The 16,857-nt window shown below is 37.2% G+C and overlaps 1 long non-coding RNA gene across 1 annotated transcript in view; it reads left to right on the forward strand.

Annotated features, from left to right (window-relative positions):
* Window positions 1-1,600: 1,600 nt before the first annotated feature.
* The window catches only part of LOC117600965 (uncharacterized), a 138,015-nt gene continuing 122,758 nt past the window's right edge, over window positions 1,601-16,857 (forward strand). Inside the window, exon 1 of the long non-coding RNA XR_013063593.1 lies at window positions 1,601-1,973. This is a non-coding gene — a long non-coding RNA (uncharacterized LOC117600965). The remainder of the gene's footprint in view (window positions 1,974-16,857) is intronic.

A 16,857-nucleotide genomic window follows, 5' to 3' on the forward strand; every position in this document is an offset into this window, starting at 1 on the left:
CGTTGGCGGTAAACCGTGCGATGCACGCAGTTCCTTCGTGGACGCGCGGCGAACGTAAATAAACGACCAGCTGGTTGGTTGTTTCATGAAGATATTTCATGGTGAATGTCACCCCTATATTTAACAAAGCTGGGAGTCGATAAAAAAAGGGGTCAAGCGTCATCTTTTTTTAACCGAGTTTAACTGTGAATGAAAGCGAGCTAGGAGGTTTCACGTTTTATGCCGAGCAGTAGTCTTTACCGTTTACGATTTTATTCTCCGCCGCGTTCGGGAACAAAGCTATGATTATTCTTTGCCCGATGTCTTGATAAAAGTGCCGATGCTTTAAAAGAATAATCTAAATTGATGGAGCAATTGGAATATCTCTTCTTAATTGATTTTGGTCTACTATGGGCGATGGTAATTTTTTGGTATTGTCCCATGGCAAATTTGAGAAATTCTGATGGTCCTCGTGTGTCCCAAAAATGGCATATAAATCGTGTAAATAGTTCTTTAGCTTTTTCAATTAAATATGTGTAAATAATTTGTAACTCTGACGAGAGTTCCTCTCAAAAATTGTACATTTTTCATTTACGGGATTTTTCGTATTTTCCACATTTTTCATACTTTCTATATTTTTATAAAATATTCACAGTCTACTAACGAGACACGTACGTCTCGCAAATTTTCCAAAGAAATGGGAACTTCTAAAACTAAAGATAAAATAGAGCCAAGATTAAAGTATCCTGCTAACACAGTGTAAATACAGGTGCATAATAAAATGTGCTCGAGTAACTTTTCCAGCTGAAAGGGTTAATGAAATTCTCGAGCTGGTGACTTGTAAAAAATAGAAGTTCTCTTTAACGACGAAGTAGGAAGCATTGTTCTCGTTGACGAAGAAAAACTTGCAAGTTTTTCGAGTGACGGAGTTGGTCGCATTAAATGGAGGTTGCAAAACTGTTGCACGATGAAATCCTTGAAATGTACGCGGAGAACGGGATAACCTTGCGTTATTTGCGTCCTCCTCGTTGATCTCTTCTGTTCCGTAAGCGCGAAAAAATAGAGAAAGAGAGAAACAAGATAATGCCAAGGGGTGGTTTTATATACCGGTAGCAACGATTTACGATTTTTACGCGCGCTTGCTCTGACGAATAAAATCGAAACAACATGCAACTTTATGACCATCAGAGTGCCGTACGCATTAAGGTGACCCACATTATACGAGACGAGGCAGCTCGCAAACGACGTACAATTTTTGGTAGTCATTTAGGGCGTATCTCCCTGCTGAATAGTCAGAAGGCGGTTAGTAATTAATATTACCGCCGATAAATTGATTCGGTATGTAGATCTTATCTGAGATTCTTGAAAACACGAGTAACTGATTTAAGATATCGGGGATAATTATTTGGGAAGTCTAGAATGTTCTGACACTTTCGATTCGTATCTTAAGTGATAAAAAACTGTATCCTCATCCTTTGGATATTTTTACGTTTTCAAAATAAAAATGTATTTATATAAACAAATTTAAGAGATACTGGTTTGCTTATACAAGGGTTAAAAATGGTTTAGAATCAATAGGGTAGATAATACACGCTCATTAAATTCAATAAAAAATTCTTAATGAACGTATGTAAAATATTCAATCGTTTTAAATTTATAAGAATATTATGTTTCTTATTGAAATTGGCTGGCTTCCTTTCGTCCTCTTCTATTCATAAGTTGATGTTTACAAACGGTGTCGAACGTAGCCTCATCTCATTTCTACGCACGCGTCACAACAAAGGATTATCGAGGCTTCGTAAATTCTTCGTGAATATTAGTCGAGTTCGTCTTTGAGATCAATGACCACGCATCAGTTCGATGACTAACACGGTTTGATGAATGTTCGTTTAATATTGTGATTAATGGATAGTGGACGCGCACAGTGCATATGGCGCAAAGGTGTTGGGAATGGAAAGAGGGTGGAGGGTACGTGGACCATTTTTTACAAATATGTAAGTAACAATACAACATAAATTTGTTTCTTCATCTTACACAAAGAGGAAGCCGTTCTTCTAACCTTACAATTATTGATTCTTCAACATACGTTCATCAAGCATTTTTTAATTAGTCTAGTGTGTAGGTACTATAGCGTGTAGTACATTGTGGAACTTGAATTGTATTTTTTAGCACGTTGATTGCAGGGTTAATTTTATATAACTTGCTCGCGGTGTTTAAGTAAATTTTTCATTTCACGATGAATATTCTATTATGTAAAGTGATTAAATTATCATACTTTATGCATTTATCTTACAATTAGTGAAGCTTACCAGTGACCTCCACGGTTCAAAAGTGCGTTTGGTTGATATTTTAACCGTATCTTGTACACTGTATTAATGTTACAAATTTAATAAATATTAATATTCATTTAATTCAAGTACTTTTGCTAATATCTCTCACGATATCATTGGAAAGTCGAGTGTCAATCACAAATGACCCTTACAGCATTCAACGTGCTACATAAAATTGATTATAATAGGAAAAGGTTAAACGATAAAGTGTGTAATCGAAATAAATTTCGTATTTTTAATGCCTCTTAGAAAGTAATATGAATATTCGTTTAGTAACATGACGAATGATAGTTTCCGACGTTCATTGTTAACGATAAAATTGAGGAAGTTCATTAAAAATTATACTTATGAGAAAGTGAAGCACGCTGTTAAAAGTTTCGCGTGCCTAAAAACCCTTGAACTTTCCTCGCGCTGGACCCAACGTTCTGAAAACATTTGTCTTTCATTAATCAAGATCCCGTCGCATACTAAACGTTCAAACAATTTAAATAATTTTCAAACAAACTTCTCTGAAAGGGGTATCCGTTGAAGATTAAGATTGAAACAGTCCAGTTCATTCTGTTATTCTCTGCTAACCGAGAAGAAGTTTTCGACTTTTATTTACACTTGGAAAGCTTTTGTTGATTTGAGTCTTTGCAGAAGTTGTTTTTTCTTAAGTATACTACCCCATTATTTGAAGCAAGGAATCCTTGAGATTTCCGTATATAATATTCTTCGAATGTAAAATAGGTGCTTGAAAGAAACCGAGTTTGATACGAAAAAGTAAAAATTCAAGATTCACTGGAGGTCATGTTTTTCTTGATACGTAGAATGTGTAAACATGTTGTTCCTTGAAGCTATAGATTTGAGCATTTTCAATAACACTGTATCTGAAATTAGTTAGGTATTTATCCAATTAATTTAATTATGAAAAATTTGGAAAGCACCTATTTTTCACTCAGAGTTTTTAAATATATATACATTAAATAGCTTTACTTTCACGAATGCAATTTAGTACATCCTATATCCTATAGAAGCTTGAAATTTTATCCGTAAATTAAAGTGATTTAAATCCGTAGGATCCGCCTTAATTCTACCGTGATTAACGAGTAACAATCCCTTAACGGGCCATTAGCGGCCGTTTTAAAATCCTCAAATCGATCGGAGCTCTTCCAGCACAAATGGAATGCAAAATCGAATGCAAAATCAAACGGTGCAATAATTCGTCGACTATCGACGAGCCTACGCTCATGCCTATTTCGGATAGGTAATACGATGATGGATTACTCTCCATCCATTATTTCCAATAACGCGTCATAATTCCTTCGACGAGGCTGCGGGAGTCTCTGACGTGAGCCAATTTCCCGTGAAACGCATCGATGAAAGTATCCGAATGCGTGTATACCTTGAAGTTGAAGTGGATGGAACGAGCAAACGAGCTTCCATCGATTTCCGATCGACGTAGATCGATTGGATCCATGGATAGGAGAAATTATTGGCCTTCTTTGACGATCAGGAAGGCAAGGGCAATCGGATAACAGGGGCGCAGGTTTCATCGAGATCCTTTTTCCTTTCAAATCCATTTCATATTCTGTCTTTCTAATATTAGGGCCATGCAATAGTTTTAGTCTTCTTTTGCAATTTTTCGCTATATTTTCATATTGTATATAAAGTATGATTCGTTTGTCACAGTATTCGCCTCTTATCTTCCATTATTTGACAGGCAGGAAGGTAGGAATTTATTTGAATTTAAAATAATCAAATCAGAATGCTGAAAGTAGATTAGAACTTTTTCATACACTTAATATATTCTTCTTCCACCCTCCGAGACTTCGTGACGTTCATGATAATAACGAGAATTATCGTTAAAATTACTTTTCCGACAATTGCATAGAAATGCATTTCCTCGCCTTGTAGGCACGTAGACATATCCGCAGCATTGTTTAATTATTCATAAAAATTTTCTTCTATAATGATGCCTAATTAGTCAAAATTTAAATTAGATCAATAAATTTTTTGACATATCTCAAGATAGTAAAAAATTATTTTTTGTGATCTTTTTCTTAATAAATTAATTTATATTCTCATTTACTTTAACATTAAATGCTTTCCACCGATTTTACCAATTATCATTCAACATTGATTCTCAATACATTTCATTTTACCGGTTCATCGTAATTTTCCGGCTACGAATTATTAATTGAATCTCACCGTACGATTCTACCTCGCTCACATCCGGTTGCTGAAGTTTATTGGAAGCACGTGCTGAGAAATTTATGAAATTTTCAGTAATTCGGATCACCTTGCTGCTCGATGAAATTTAATGCAGTTAATTGACTCGCGTGTTCAACCTGTGATCGATCTCTCTTTTTTCTCTTTAATTATTACCTGAGATTTTAAGCGTACAGATTCTGCGTTCTCAGCATATTTAATAAATGAGACAGATTCAACGGTGATAGAGCTTGAAAGGCGCAGAAACGTCCAATTCAATTGTAAAATTTCTTTCATAAAATTCTGGTTCTTTATAATAAAATCCTGTACACAGCGAGAGATTTTATCCCCCATTTTTGTGAGAGTTCGTTTAATATTAAAGGTGGTCTGCTCTCAAAGCGATTCGTTTCATTCCTCGTTGAAACTTACGCTCGATTGCGTATTTATTGCTTATTCCTTTTGTTGCAACTTTTTTTTTTCATTTCGCTTTTTTCCATCCCAGATGCCGTTCAAAGACAGATTTGCGCTTTTGAGCTCGAGTTGGTTCGGTATAAGCCATTTGTACAATCTTTCATTATTAATATTTGTGTCTCGATTCCTATGGGGATCCTCAATGACCTATATTATGAATTCAATACTTTGATTACCGCAGTGGAAATAACTGTGCGTAATAGGGCACACTGTAATGAGAAATCATGGAAGCAAATATCAACGTTGATGCATTAAAAAGATTATATTAATAATTCGAGGTAACATATTGAAGCATTGAATTCAAAAATTAATCACGGATATTAATAGTAATTTGCATCATCGTATCACGAATAGTGGCTGCATCAATGTGTTATTAAAACAGAATTTCAAGAATTCAAGACGATTGAATAATATAGAATTCCGGTGAATTTCTGTCGGTCACGTAGCCCCCATGACATTTCGTTGAACGTATCGGCTAGTTATACGACTCCATAAATTCCTTAAAATTTATGGAAGTCGACCGTGTTCGACCAAACATTCCGACGTTTGTGGAAATTCAGAGGAACTGAATGCAAGAGAGAATAGAAGATAGATCGTTGTACACAATGCAACTGCATATCGTATGTATCATCTAGTTGAATGTCGTGCAAATTAAATATTTGTTGATTTCTACGATACAGTTAGTTTTCGGTTATGTATTAACTGAACTGTTATTTATTTAGATTTTTCAATGCTATAAATTTTAATTTTTAATTTAACCAACGCTATTTAAAGTTTGCCTTCCATTTTCTTTTTAAATTAATTATTAAATTTTTTGCTACGGCAATTAAGGTGTTAATTACACAAGATAACAAGAGTTAAAATTGAAAGATAAAATGATGGTATTATGAATATTTATAATTATAGCGTGTCTGACCATACACGGTTATTTCCACTGCGGCAGTCATCGTGCTGCAGAATATGAACATTAACGAATTCATTATCCTGCACTATTTATTTTGTAGCACAATATTCAATGTCTTAAAGCATTATCGCTAGGAGTATACTAGAAAAACCTTGAAAGAAAGGATTGGGCGTGGTTGAGTCTTGATTGATCGTTCGAATTTGAAGGTAGGAGATAAGTTTTTAACGATCATTCGGTCAAGGATTTCGAAGTAACTTATAATAAATCCCTTTTATTAATAGAAGTATTACAAAAAAAATTGATGTCTATAAAACTGTCCATAATAATACAATTTGAATTTTAATAATTTACTTCCGAAATTAAATGAACAATTTATATTCCGAATGATTGGAAATGCAATAATCAAATATAAATGTGCGATAGTTCAGACAAATCGCTATACATATAATAAAAATTGCAAGTGTCCCAATATCGAGTAGCACGTGTATCCAATCCAATCTTCCAGTTTTATCTCTTCTTACGAGCCATCTTATCGAATGGTCACCAAGATCCTCCATACGTTCCACGGTTATTGGAGCAATTTAACTTGCGGACAGCATCGTGGTCGGCCAGTTTGGCCACAAAACCACGACGCAATAAGTATTTCAACGTGTACACTGTGCTAGTGGTGCAATGGGTACGATACGGAAACTAGGTAGGCAGTGAGAGGCTGGTTTTCGTGCACAGACTCGAGGGAGCAAGAGTTACACGAAATAATGCAAAACACGAGTTTCTTTACATTTTACATAGGTGAACAGGACCGCCTACACACTCGTGCATCGTGTACACTTGCACCCGAGAGGGTAAGAAATGAATGGCCGCGTGACAGGGGTCACAAAGAGAGGAAGTAACTACATTTTTCCAACCTTGGATCGATAGAATTGGGACAAGTTAACCAGACGTACGATAAGGGTGGAACCACGATAGAGCCACGAATCGCGAATACATTTACCGTGTAACAAAGAACTCTGTTGCCGGGCTGACCACATAATTTATCAGCCAGAAAGCGTATTTTTCTTTTCGGGGTTTTTGCGGTTAAGGTAGGATAGAAGGTTGAGGTCGTTTGACTAATTATACTGCTTCATGTGTACTCTGTTACATTTAAGAATTCATTTTGTTTGTTTTTTTATACTGTAGCTTGTCGTTTCAATGTACATGGGTACCTTTAGAAAAGTCTTCAACATTTTATCATCAGGGATGTTGTTTGGATCATTAAGATAACGATGTGTTTCTTTGCAAATTCAAAATAAATATTGTTTTAGATGCTTTTGTTATTCGAAAATCTTTGACAGAATGAATCATTTTGTAAATACCTAGATCACTGTTCGCGTGATCTTGCTCCCTTGACCTATCGACTATGCCTAAATAGATCCAAGGAAAACGATCGCTATCAGTGTTTAAGCGCGTTTCACAACGCTCTTCGCGTTGATTATCTCTCGCGTTTCCGCTTTAAACAAGATCGCCTGTTACCCTCCTCTATCAGACGGTCTCGCATCCTTGAACTTTCCGCGGGGAGTGTTTCAGGTGAGCTCTAGCAAGGGCCATTCGCGTGCTTGCCGCTAATTGCCAGAGCAAGGTGACGTATTTTAAGGAACTTAAAGGTAGAGCGTAGATGGAAACGCGGCCATACAGTCTCGAGGACTCGGGGGCCCCGTTACGAGGACGAGTTCCTCGCGTTCCACGCGTTCTTCTTCATCTTCTCTTTCCCTTCGACCATCCTCCTCTTTCGCGTTCCCATCCCTCGAGCAACGAATAGTCGCTTCCGGCATCCCTTGTCCTCCTTTTTCCAGCCTCGCCTTCGAACCCTGACACCCTGGGTATCCCCTTTCTTTCGAGTTCCATTATCGTCAGTCTTCGTCTACACATCGACGGGAGGAGGTTTCGTTTTCGAAACTGTCCTGGAATTACTGGCAAGATGAGATCCCAGGGTGTGAAATTTTAGCTGACCTCATTTAGATCATCCTTTCTCTCTTTCTATCGATATCATTAGCCTTTCCGTGATTCGCTATCGTTACGGTGTTTGCTTTTAATCAGAGCTCATCTTCCAGTAAAATCAATGGAAGTAAGTTAATGGAAATTAGACACGATTTTCTTGCCTGTTCTATTATCGTAATTAGATGGCCAGGGGGTGGAATAATAGTGGAATTGTTCTTCATGGTAGCTACCGTGATCAATGCTTCGAAAGATACAAAATTCTTACCAGATTTGTTTCTTTGACAGTTTTGTACTATCGACGGGCATCGTCGAAGTTTTGGGTAAGAAACTTGTGAATATTGTTTAGCGAACGTCAGCGATCAGCCTGGTGAACGATTTTAGCTGCGTTTCGTGCTCGGGCATAAAGTAGGCTCGAATATTACATATACGTCGTAAACACTTGAATTTCTTCGGGAAAAGGTGCCACGACGGGTTTTCGTTTGTTAGACAGTCACTTTAGATTCGATAGGGAAGAATTTAAAGATAATTGGTCTTCGCAATTTATACTAATAATTGAGTGGGGTTTCATGCTCTATATGAAATGACAAATTATGATAAATATTTCATCACTTCGGTAAGAATTTCAATAATTCATGGAGAGTTTGATTTGTTGGTAATTGAATGAAATAGAAACGAATCTGAATATCGAATCGACATGAACCATGCAATACTGATGACCTAAATCGAGGAACATTATCCTTCCGATGCGTGACGGAAAAATCATCAATTATCACATATAGCCACCATACGCGTTTGCATAGAACATTGCGCACGATGTATATATCGACATGTTTGCGAAATGACGAGAGGGAAGAGAATATGAAGCTTGTCCCTCGAGTAATTTCATCGAGATACGATCACGTGGAATAACAATCCCGAAGGTATTGTGTAAAGGTGTCTGATAAAAGACATTGTACATTTATTCGTTGTTTCAAAACGCGAAAGCTTTTATCGAGCTGGTAACGAAAGGATCGACATCTTAACGAGCATCCTGTTCCAAATATTGCCCACATCTGTTACCGTTTTAGGAGAAGATATTTCATAACTTCCGGTACTACGATCCAATTTTCATTTCAGTGATAAATTTTCAACTACAACTTGTGTAATCTATAAACAGGCCATTGCTGTGCAGGCTATTGAGAAAGCATGAATCTGAAAATTAATTAATTTATTATTATTATAGTACCTAGGAGGTCACCGGTGATCAGTATCTCAAATTGAAATTAAAAATTAGTTTTGTAGACGATAAGAAGTATTTTACTTGAATAATTGCTAAAATGGAGGATCTTTGACGTTGCTCTTCAAGGATCGAAATGTGATCTCGTCAATGTACAGATAATTCAGTTCGCTTCGATGGGTCTATCGCATTATACCCATATCGACACGATAACGTCACGTGAAAAGAGCTTGGAACATTATTCAAAAGATTTCGAAGCTCTTTTCCTCGTCGGCTATTTTTAAATTAGTTTTCCATCAATGGATTCGCAGATTTCGACGCTGAAATGCATCCGAGGGAAAGGTGGACTGAAAATAGTAGATAAATCGATGCAAAGTGGGTATCGAGAAGAAATAAGGTATTCGATGGTTCTATTACGGGTATTTAATGAAATTTTCGGATATTCCGTGGATGCGTTTTTTTTTCCATTCGCGCGATATTGTTCCACAGACGAGAGATATTTCCATGGAAATGTCGCTGATAGTGTGTATCGATTTCATCCTAGACGGTAACGAGAACTTTTCGTCGGTTTTTTGTCATTAGCTGTGCTACTAAAGCGACGGTTTTCGCGTGCTAGAAAGAAATATGGATGGGAAGCTCGAGTAAAAAAGAATGAGCTTGAAGGCGGATGATGAAAAAGGCGAAAGCTGACATGAAAGACTTTAATTATTTTAAGATTTTTCTCCTGTGATTTCGTATACAAAATGTTTCTTAAATCACGTCTTAATGTAATTAGTTTTCTTATTATTACTTTACTCATTAAAGTTTGATAAAAAAAAGTAAGAAACAAATATTAGAGATTCCTAAGTAATTTCTAACGTTTGAAAATCATTCTCTATTTAACATTAATTTTCTCTATGCACTGGTTAGAAATTCCTATTCTGAGTTGTGAGAAATAATATCCTATTCATAACGCAACATTTCTACCAAGAAGTAGTGTCATACAAGTGTTTCTGGCAGAATCCAATTTTCAACTATAGCAGCCGCATCTGGCGTTGCAATATATGCTTTCAGGGTGCTATTCACGTATAATCAGCACACGTGCTTCTATAAACAATGCTGGAACAAATATCTGGCTATATTTTATATCACCTTAGTCATTTCAATTCAATTCACTGTAACAATAACGAGTAGCTTTTTCATCATCAATTCTATGACAGAAAAATTTTGCAAAATGGTATTTATGATATATTAATTTAAAGCTTAAAGTTTAATAAAAATCATTGCATCAATTTTTCATCAATTAAGAATATTAACAAAATATTTATACAGTCATTTTCATTGAACCTTAAGCTTTAAATTGATATACTATAAGTGTCATTTTGCAGTACTTTTATGTCATCAAATTATGTCAGATATATTCCACATATAAGTAATTAAGGAATAATTACGCGATTGAAATAAAGATGCAATTACACCGGGTAATTATCGTATCATGGTATTACAATGATTCGAGCAAAGAATTTGTAAGCCGAAAGTGAAGGGAAAATAATGGAAGAACGAAGTGTACATTGAGTGGGCGCCAAAGACGATTAAACGAGGGAAGCGACAATGCCTTAAACATGGTCGGACAGTCGTGAACATCCATTCATCGAAGAAAACAGTGGCTTGCAACGATAATGCAGGCTTGTCGGTGTCGCTTTAATTCCGCAAGATTTTCAGCACGCTGAGTGCACATTGGACGTATGCATCGTGACACAAAGCGACAGGGGACGCATAGAGATATACATAGTTACATTCCTCTTTACAAAATATTCCTGACGGTTGTTGGAGTATGCTCGTTATTTCGTTCGTTCCGTCGTGTCACAGGAAACAACCGGACAACCAGGTGAAAATCACGGTTTAGCCAACAACCGACTCGAAATTAGGACGAGACACAATTTTGAACTCGAAAACAAAAAAATACCTTACAGTAACTGCTAATTGAAATACTCTGAGAAGCTGTACAAATTAAAAAATGTGCCATTCATTTTTCTCTGAAGTTTTATATTTCTATTTGGATTTATCATTAGATGCAATTAGGTTTGAATTATTTCATTCTCGAGTCTTTATTTCGTTAGGATCTGCTCAGATTTTTCAGAGCACGAGTGCTCGAATAAATATTTCACGGGGACGTTTTTCTTACTAATTAAAACATGAAAGCTCCCTTTGAAGATGATACATCTTTTCGTAGGCGACCCGTATCGCGTCCCAAACACCTTTGTGAATTTATGATTATTCCCCGCAACAATGCTTGGTGGCCTACTAAACTTCACCTCGTTGCCGTTTGAATCGTGTCAAGAGGCACGCTTTATTTCTTTGCTGACCACGAAGTCTCTGGGAAATAATATCTTTTCCCATGTACATATCTGCTTTCGGTATTACACAGCTCGAGTCTCACTTTTACCGGGGTCTAACGTCAAGATTCCCCTCGTCTCAAAGACGTGGCGATCCGTGAAAAGCTTTTCAACGACCCTTTTGTTTATTTGTAAACGGGACAAGCGACGGAGGATGAAAGACGGACAATTTTGATCGCGAAAACGACTCTTCCTCTTTTCCCTACCTTTGACCAGGGTACCGCAAATTGTCTTTTGTAAATCTTTGCGAAAGCAATTAATATTCCTTTGCCCGCGTGATGAAAAGTTAAAACGCTTTTTATTTTTAGAATTTCTAAAAAGTTTTCCATATTTTACCCTCGACTTTTAGCGAACGAGAAACAAAACACGAACTCGGGCTGCTCGATTAAACGGCGACCGCGTCAAACATCAAAGTGTTCGCACCAAATATTTCCCTGTCGCCAATTTTCCTTGTTGATCAAATCGAAAAGCCTGGCGTGCTCGTTTTCCTCTTCAAACGAGATTCCTGAGGGAAATAACCGGTCGCGCTTCGATTTCGAATAATGCAACTAGCAAACAGACTGACGCGTTTCTCGGGCAAACATCATGGAAATGAGGAAATTACTCGTTGCCGTTCCGACATCAGTGAATTTTAAAGAGTTCCACGAACACCGGTTCTTGCTTATTATATTCTTAAAGTACCTTGAAAATTCTCGAGCAGCCGGGTATTTACGGAAACCTTGGTTTTCCACTGACATATGTTCGGCTGGACTTTTAGCTGCTGGCAGAAAACATTACTCTCGCGAAACGCAACGCGGAAACAAGCTCGCGTTCGTTCCTTCGTGCATGTGTTAGTCGAGTTCTTGCACATATTGCTCGTGTTACGAGTTCCTCGAGTGTCGTTGAAATTTCGCAAGCACCCTGAGCAAAGAACTTCAACGAAAGCGTCGAATTACTCTCGCGATTCACCCACGCGACTTTGATAAAAGGAATCTAAAAGGATCTTCTATTTGAGACATTTGATCATTTTTCTATGTTTTCATAAAAATATTTCAGTAGAGTTTCACGCGTAGAAAGCTCATCAATGGCTCGAATCGATATTTCATTGTTATTAATGTCATAATAAATATCATCCTCTTATGAAACATCATCCCTGCAGCCATTAAGATTATTAGATATAGATTTAAGGAAGCCTCGTTGAATTATAAATCCCTTGTTTAATATCTAAATTGATATGTATTTTATATAAGGGTGTGAGAGGTGTTCTCATTTTGGTAGATTAAAATGTTTATACAGGAGATTTCACGGTGTGTAAAAAATTAAATAGAGTAAATAAAATAGTAGGTTACAGTCGTTGAAATACTAAATGTTATAAAATCGGATTACTTTTCGCTCGGCTGTACTCGAATAAGCGTAGCCAGACGTTTGTGAAGTTTAAGTAGTTTTTAATTGAGCTGCGAATATGCTTTCGCCGGTGGGTAATTAGGGCAAAGTTGACGAAGTGTGTAGAATTTTATCGTTTTTCGTTGGAAGTTCAGTGCTACGCTTGGATATTTTGATGAATATTAAATTTCGGAGTTTCATGCCATCGTACTAAACAGAAAATTAGCAAGTCTAAGTATCCTCAAGTATTTCCTTCCTTTCGTTTTCCGAAGGAACCGGATGTATTTTTGCTGAAGGTAGAATCTCGAACTTGTAAATAAAATATATCAGAGCAGCGGGTAGAGAAACTTGTATTTCTAAGAGCCGGAGGAAAACTTTTTCTGTAGCTGTTTAATGAAACTTCCGTTAGAGGTTAAAATAAACATCTTGTATTCGTTGTGTAATACTTTTAGTATTACGGTGTATACTTGTGTAGTCTTTTGCAATTCTAATTTTTCCCCTGGCTAAAGTTTCGAACCACGACAACATCTGCATTTTAATTATGTCACTTTTGTAATCAGACTCGAGAAGTAATTATCTATCCACGTCGTTGCTTTAATCTCTGTATCAAGAAGTACATTCCGAGACTTCTGCTTCAATTATGTTCGGCAAATTTATAGGCTGTGAACTATGGGGTGTTGTTAATGTGCTTGAAACCACCAGGAAATGAAAGGGGAATCTCATGCATTACGCTGACATTAACTAATCTCGCAAAGTTGTGACGTGTAACCTGGCATTGTATGGAATTTAATAAGTTAGTTTAATCTCGAAGTGGACTTTGAGCAAGAAATTAATCTAATGGTGTGTTAAATTTATGATCCAAATTATTTCAATTTAATAAATGCCGAAACGTAAAATGTAGTTGGTTCAACTGGTTGATAAAATATGCTCTCGAAATTTATTTGTGTGTCATTTCAAATGACTATCACGATAAACCTTATTGAGTTTGTCAAAAGAACACTTGTCAGTTAAAGAATGTATCGCTTTACATTTAGAGTGAATTGAATAATTCAAGATCCATTAACCGTTCCTGTGAATCTTCAACTTTACGAAATAGCCTCGCTTAAAGGGAAAAAGGAGGAAAAAGAAAATCCTCGAAAAATCGATTTTCTCCCCTTGCTTTAAGACTAAAATTAAATTCCAGAATTGACACAATTACAATTGACCCGAAGTCGAAATAATACGATTCACTGCTGCGAATAACGACCATGCCCGCAGTATTATTCGACCATCTATTTTACTCTCCTCGATTTCTTTTATTATCCCGAAGGGTTAAATCTACCCGTCGAGGATCGAAAATGGAGTGGGATCAGCAGAAACACTCGAGCACTCTCAATCACGCGGGTTCCTCGATTTCTAAGGACTTTCAGCGATTTCTCCATCATAATTTATCCAAAAGCCATCGGTTCGATTTTACTTCCACCTTAGGTATATTTCAGGAATTACACGAATAATGTCTGCCGACCGATCTGTCTCATAAAATCAGTTTTTTACGTCGAAGCTCGGCTTTACAGAAATGAAACGGATCGTTCGATTTAAACGATTGATATTCCGTAGGGACGACGACCGAAAGAGTATTATCTGTTCTGATATAGCGGTCTGCAATAAATAGCCGACTAGATGGCAATATCAACGGGGTTATGGATGGCCTGGTCGCGGCCAATATCCGCGCGAGATGAAGCGACGCGCGTCGAGAACTTCGTAAACCGCTTGAGAGCGTCGTAAAGCTCGACGGAAGCTGCCGGTCGGCTCGCGTTTCCGTTTAATATATTCCCGGTGTGTTCTGTTCGCGGATCATTGAAAATTTCAGCGTGGATTGACCCGTCATGAATATGGAACGTTTTTATCCGCGAACAAGTCGAACGTGATCGAATGAAATCTTTTTTTTTTCGTTTCCGTTTGAAAACTTTTCATCTTTCGTCGGTGTTCGGTCATGGGGTTTGATTAAACTCTGGTATCAATTAAATCCACTCGGCGAGGAAATCGATCGGTCCCGATATATATATATATATATTTAGTGTTAGCCTTGTTCGCGTTAACTTGGAGCATCGGCTATTGTCCGAAGCGGATTATCAGTCAACTGTTGGCTAAAATTAATGATCTCGAGGATAACGGATGCGAGTTGCGGAGCAACGAGACGTTACATAGAAACTCCGATCGATGGTGCTTTAGGAATGTACGGAATGTGTATGTGAAAACGTTTGAAAGCTAGAGCTGTTCGTATAGCGACGAGCTCCATTATCCGGCACGATAAGCGTAAACCATCGATCGATACTCTTCTCTCACCCTCTGTGCGTCTGTTCCTGGATGCGATATGCGAATTGTGTGTAGTGGTTTAAGCTTCTCGGTTGATACATTGAAACGCGGTTACTAAGTGTTATCTTAGGTACTTTTGTATTAGATCTGATATATCTCAAAATCTATCGTTGTTCGTTGCGATCTACAACTAATCATTAGATATTAAGAATATTGATAAAGGTTTTATATAGCTATTTTCAGTAGACTTTAAGTTTTAAATTGTTATATTATAAGTGTTATTTTGAGATACTTTTATGTCATCTAATCATGCCGAACCTTAGATGGCTGATAGGTGGATTAAGATAAAAGGTATTTGCCAAGTGATTCGAACTTTGAAATTTTAAGAAGATTAACTTTATACGCATGCAAATAAACGAGGTCTATTAATTCAATCTGAAAAGTTAACCCGGCTGCTTCGGGAATAAAGTTTATCGAAATGAATTCAGGAGTTTCGCCAACAAGTTTCTCGTAGCTCGGATAATTTGTACCCGAGCGAAATTAATTCGCCTTACTCCGCGTACTCTAAACTTCGACCTTTGTGTGCTCGTCGAGGCGGGAGAATGGGAAGGGATGAACGCAAGGGATGAAGTGATTAACGCATAATCAATTCCAACGTGTTTCTAAGCATTCTCACCACCCCGCCATCGCTTTTCTTTATTTTCCTCTCTTCGTTATCTTCTCACCCTCCGGCGATTGTTACAATTTTGAAAAAAGAGGCTTACGATAGATAAGACATAAGTAGCGTTAGTTTAATGTTTAATCAATTAGACAAATATGTTCTGCATCTCGCGTACCATCGATACGCGACGAGTTTAGGCACTTTTGAACGTACGCACGCGATGCTGTACACCGTGCGTGATTAGCCCGTACTTTGTTCCATCGATAAGACTTATCTTGCACACATTCCCTTTTCCTATCATCGTGCACTATCTGTTCCACATAATGTGTGTCATTCTTGCGATATAATATCCGTCTAGCGATTCGTAAACACCTTCTCATATACCTTTGGAAGCTCGTAGAAAGTTCGGATTGCACAACGATCTCGCTTTCTTCTAAACGCAAACTTCTTCTTCCCCCTTGAATTACAAGTAGCACCTTTTAATTAATTCCTTCGACAAATGTCTCTCGTTTAACGACCGTGCGTAATCGAATGCTTTCCTTTACAATTAAACTTCTTTCGTATCGGAAGCGTACAGTGTAGAAACATAATTATGGATCGTTAAACATTGCGTTTATCACAGACATCAGCTGCAGCTTCTGGACGTTTACGGTTGCAAATGATAGGTTTCTTCGTGGAAGTCTGAATTAGGAATTCTACCTTCTGGTTGCTAGGTGTTCCGCGAAGGCGACCTTATTAAATGCAACGACGCGTCTCGGTACTTAATCGTTAATTAGAAGAAGACTGCACATGAAACATCTATGGTTGAAGTTTGAAAGAGTCGGGTGAACATCGTAGGTGACATGGATTACGTTTAATCACGTTAATTTTTTTAAGTAGAATGTTCGCTACTTTCATGGTGTACTAGTACTAGTGTCTACCCATGCTTTGTGTCGAGTCAGTATTATTGTAATATTAATCACATTCATTATCTAAGTTTCTAACACTGACAAGAAGATTTGTTGGTTTGTCGTTGAATCTAACGTGGTCGCCTTGATGGAATGTTCAGACCTATTTTATATAACAGACAATTTTTTCCTTGAAAAAATTTTGAAATTGAT

This window comes from Osmia lignaria, chromosome 16, assembly GCF_051020975.1.
Source record: "Osmia lignaria lignaria isolate PbOS001 chromosome 16, iyOsmLign1, whole genome shotgun sequence".
Classification (NCBI taxonomy): domain Eukaryota; kingdom Metazoa; phylum Arthropoda; class Insecta; order Hymenoptera; family Megachilidae; genus Osmia; species Osmia lignaria.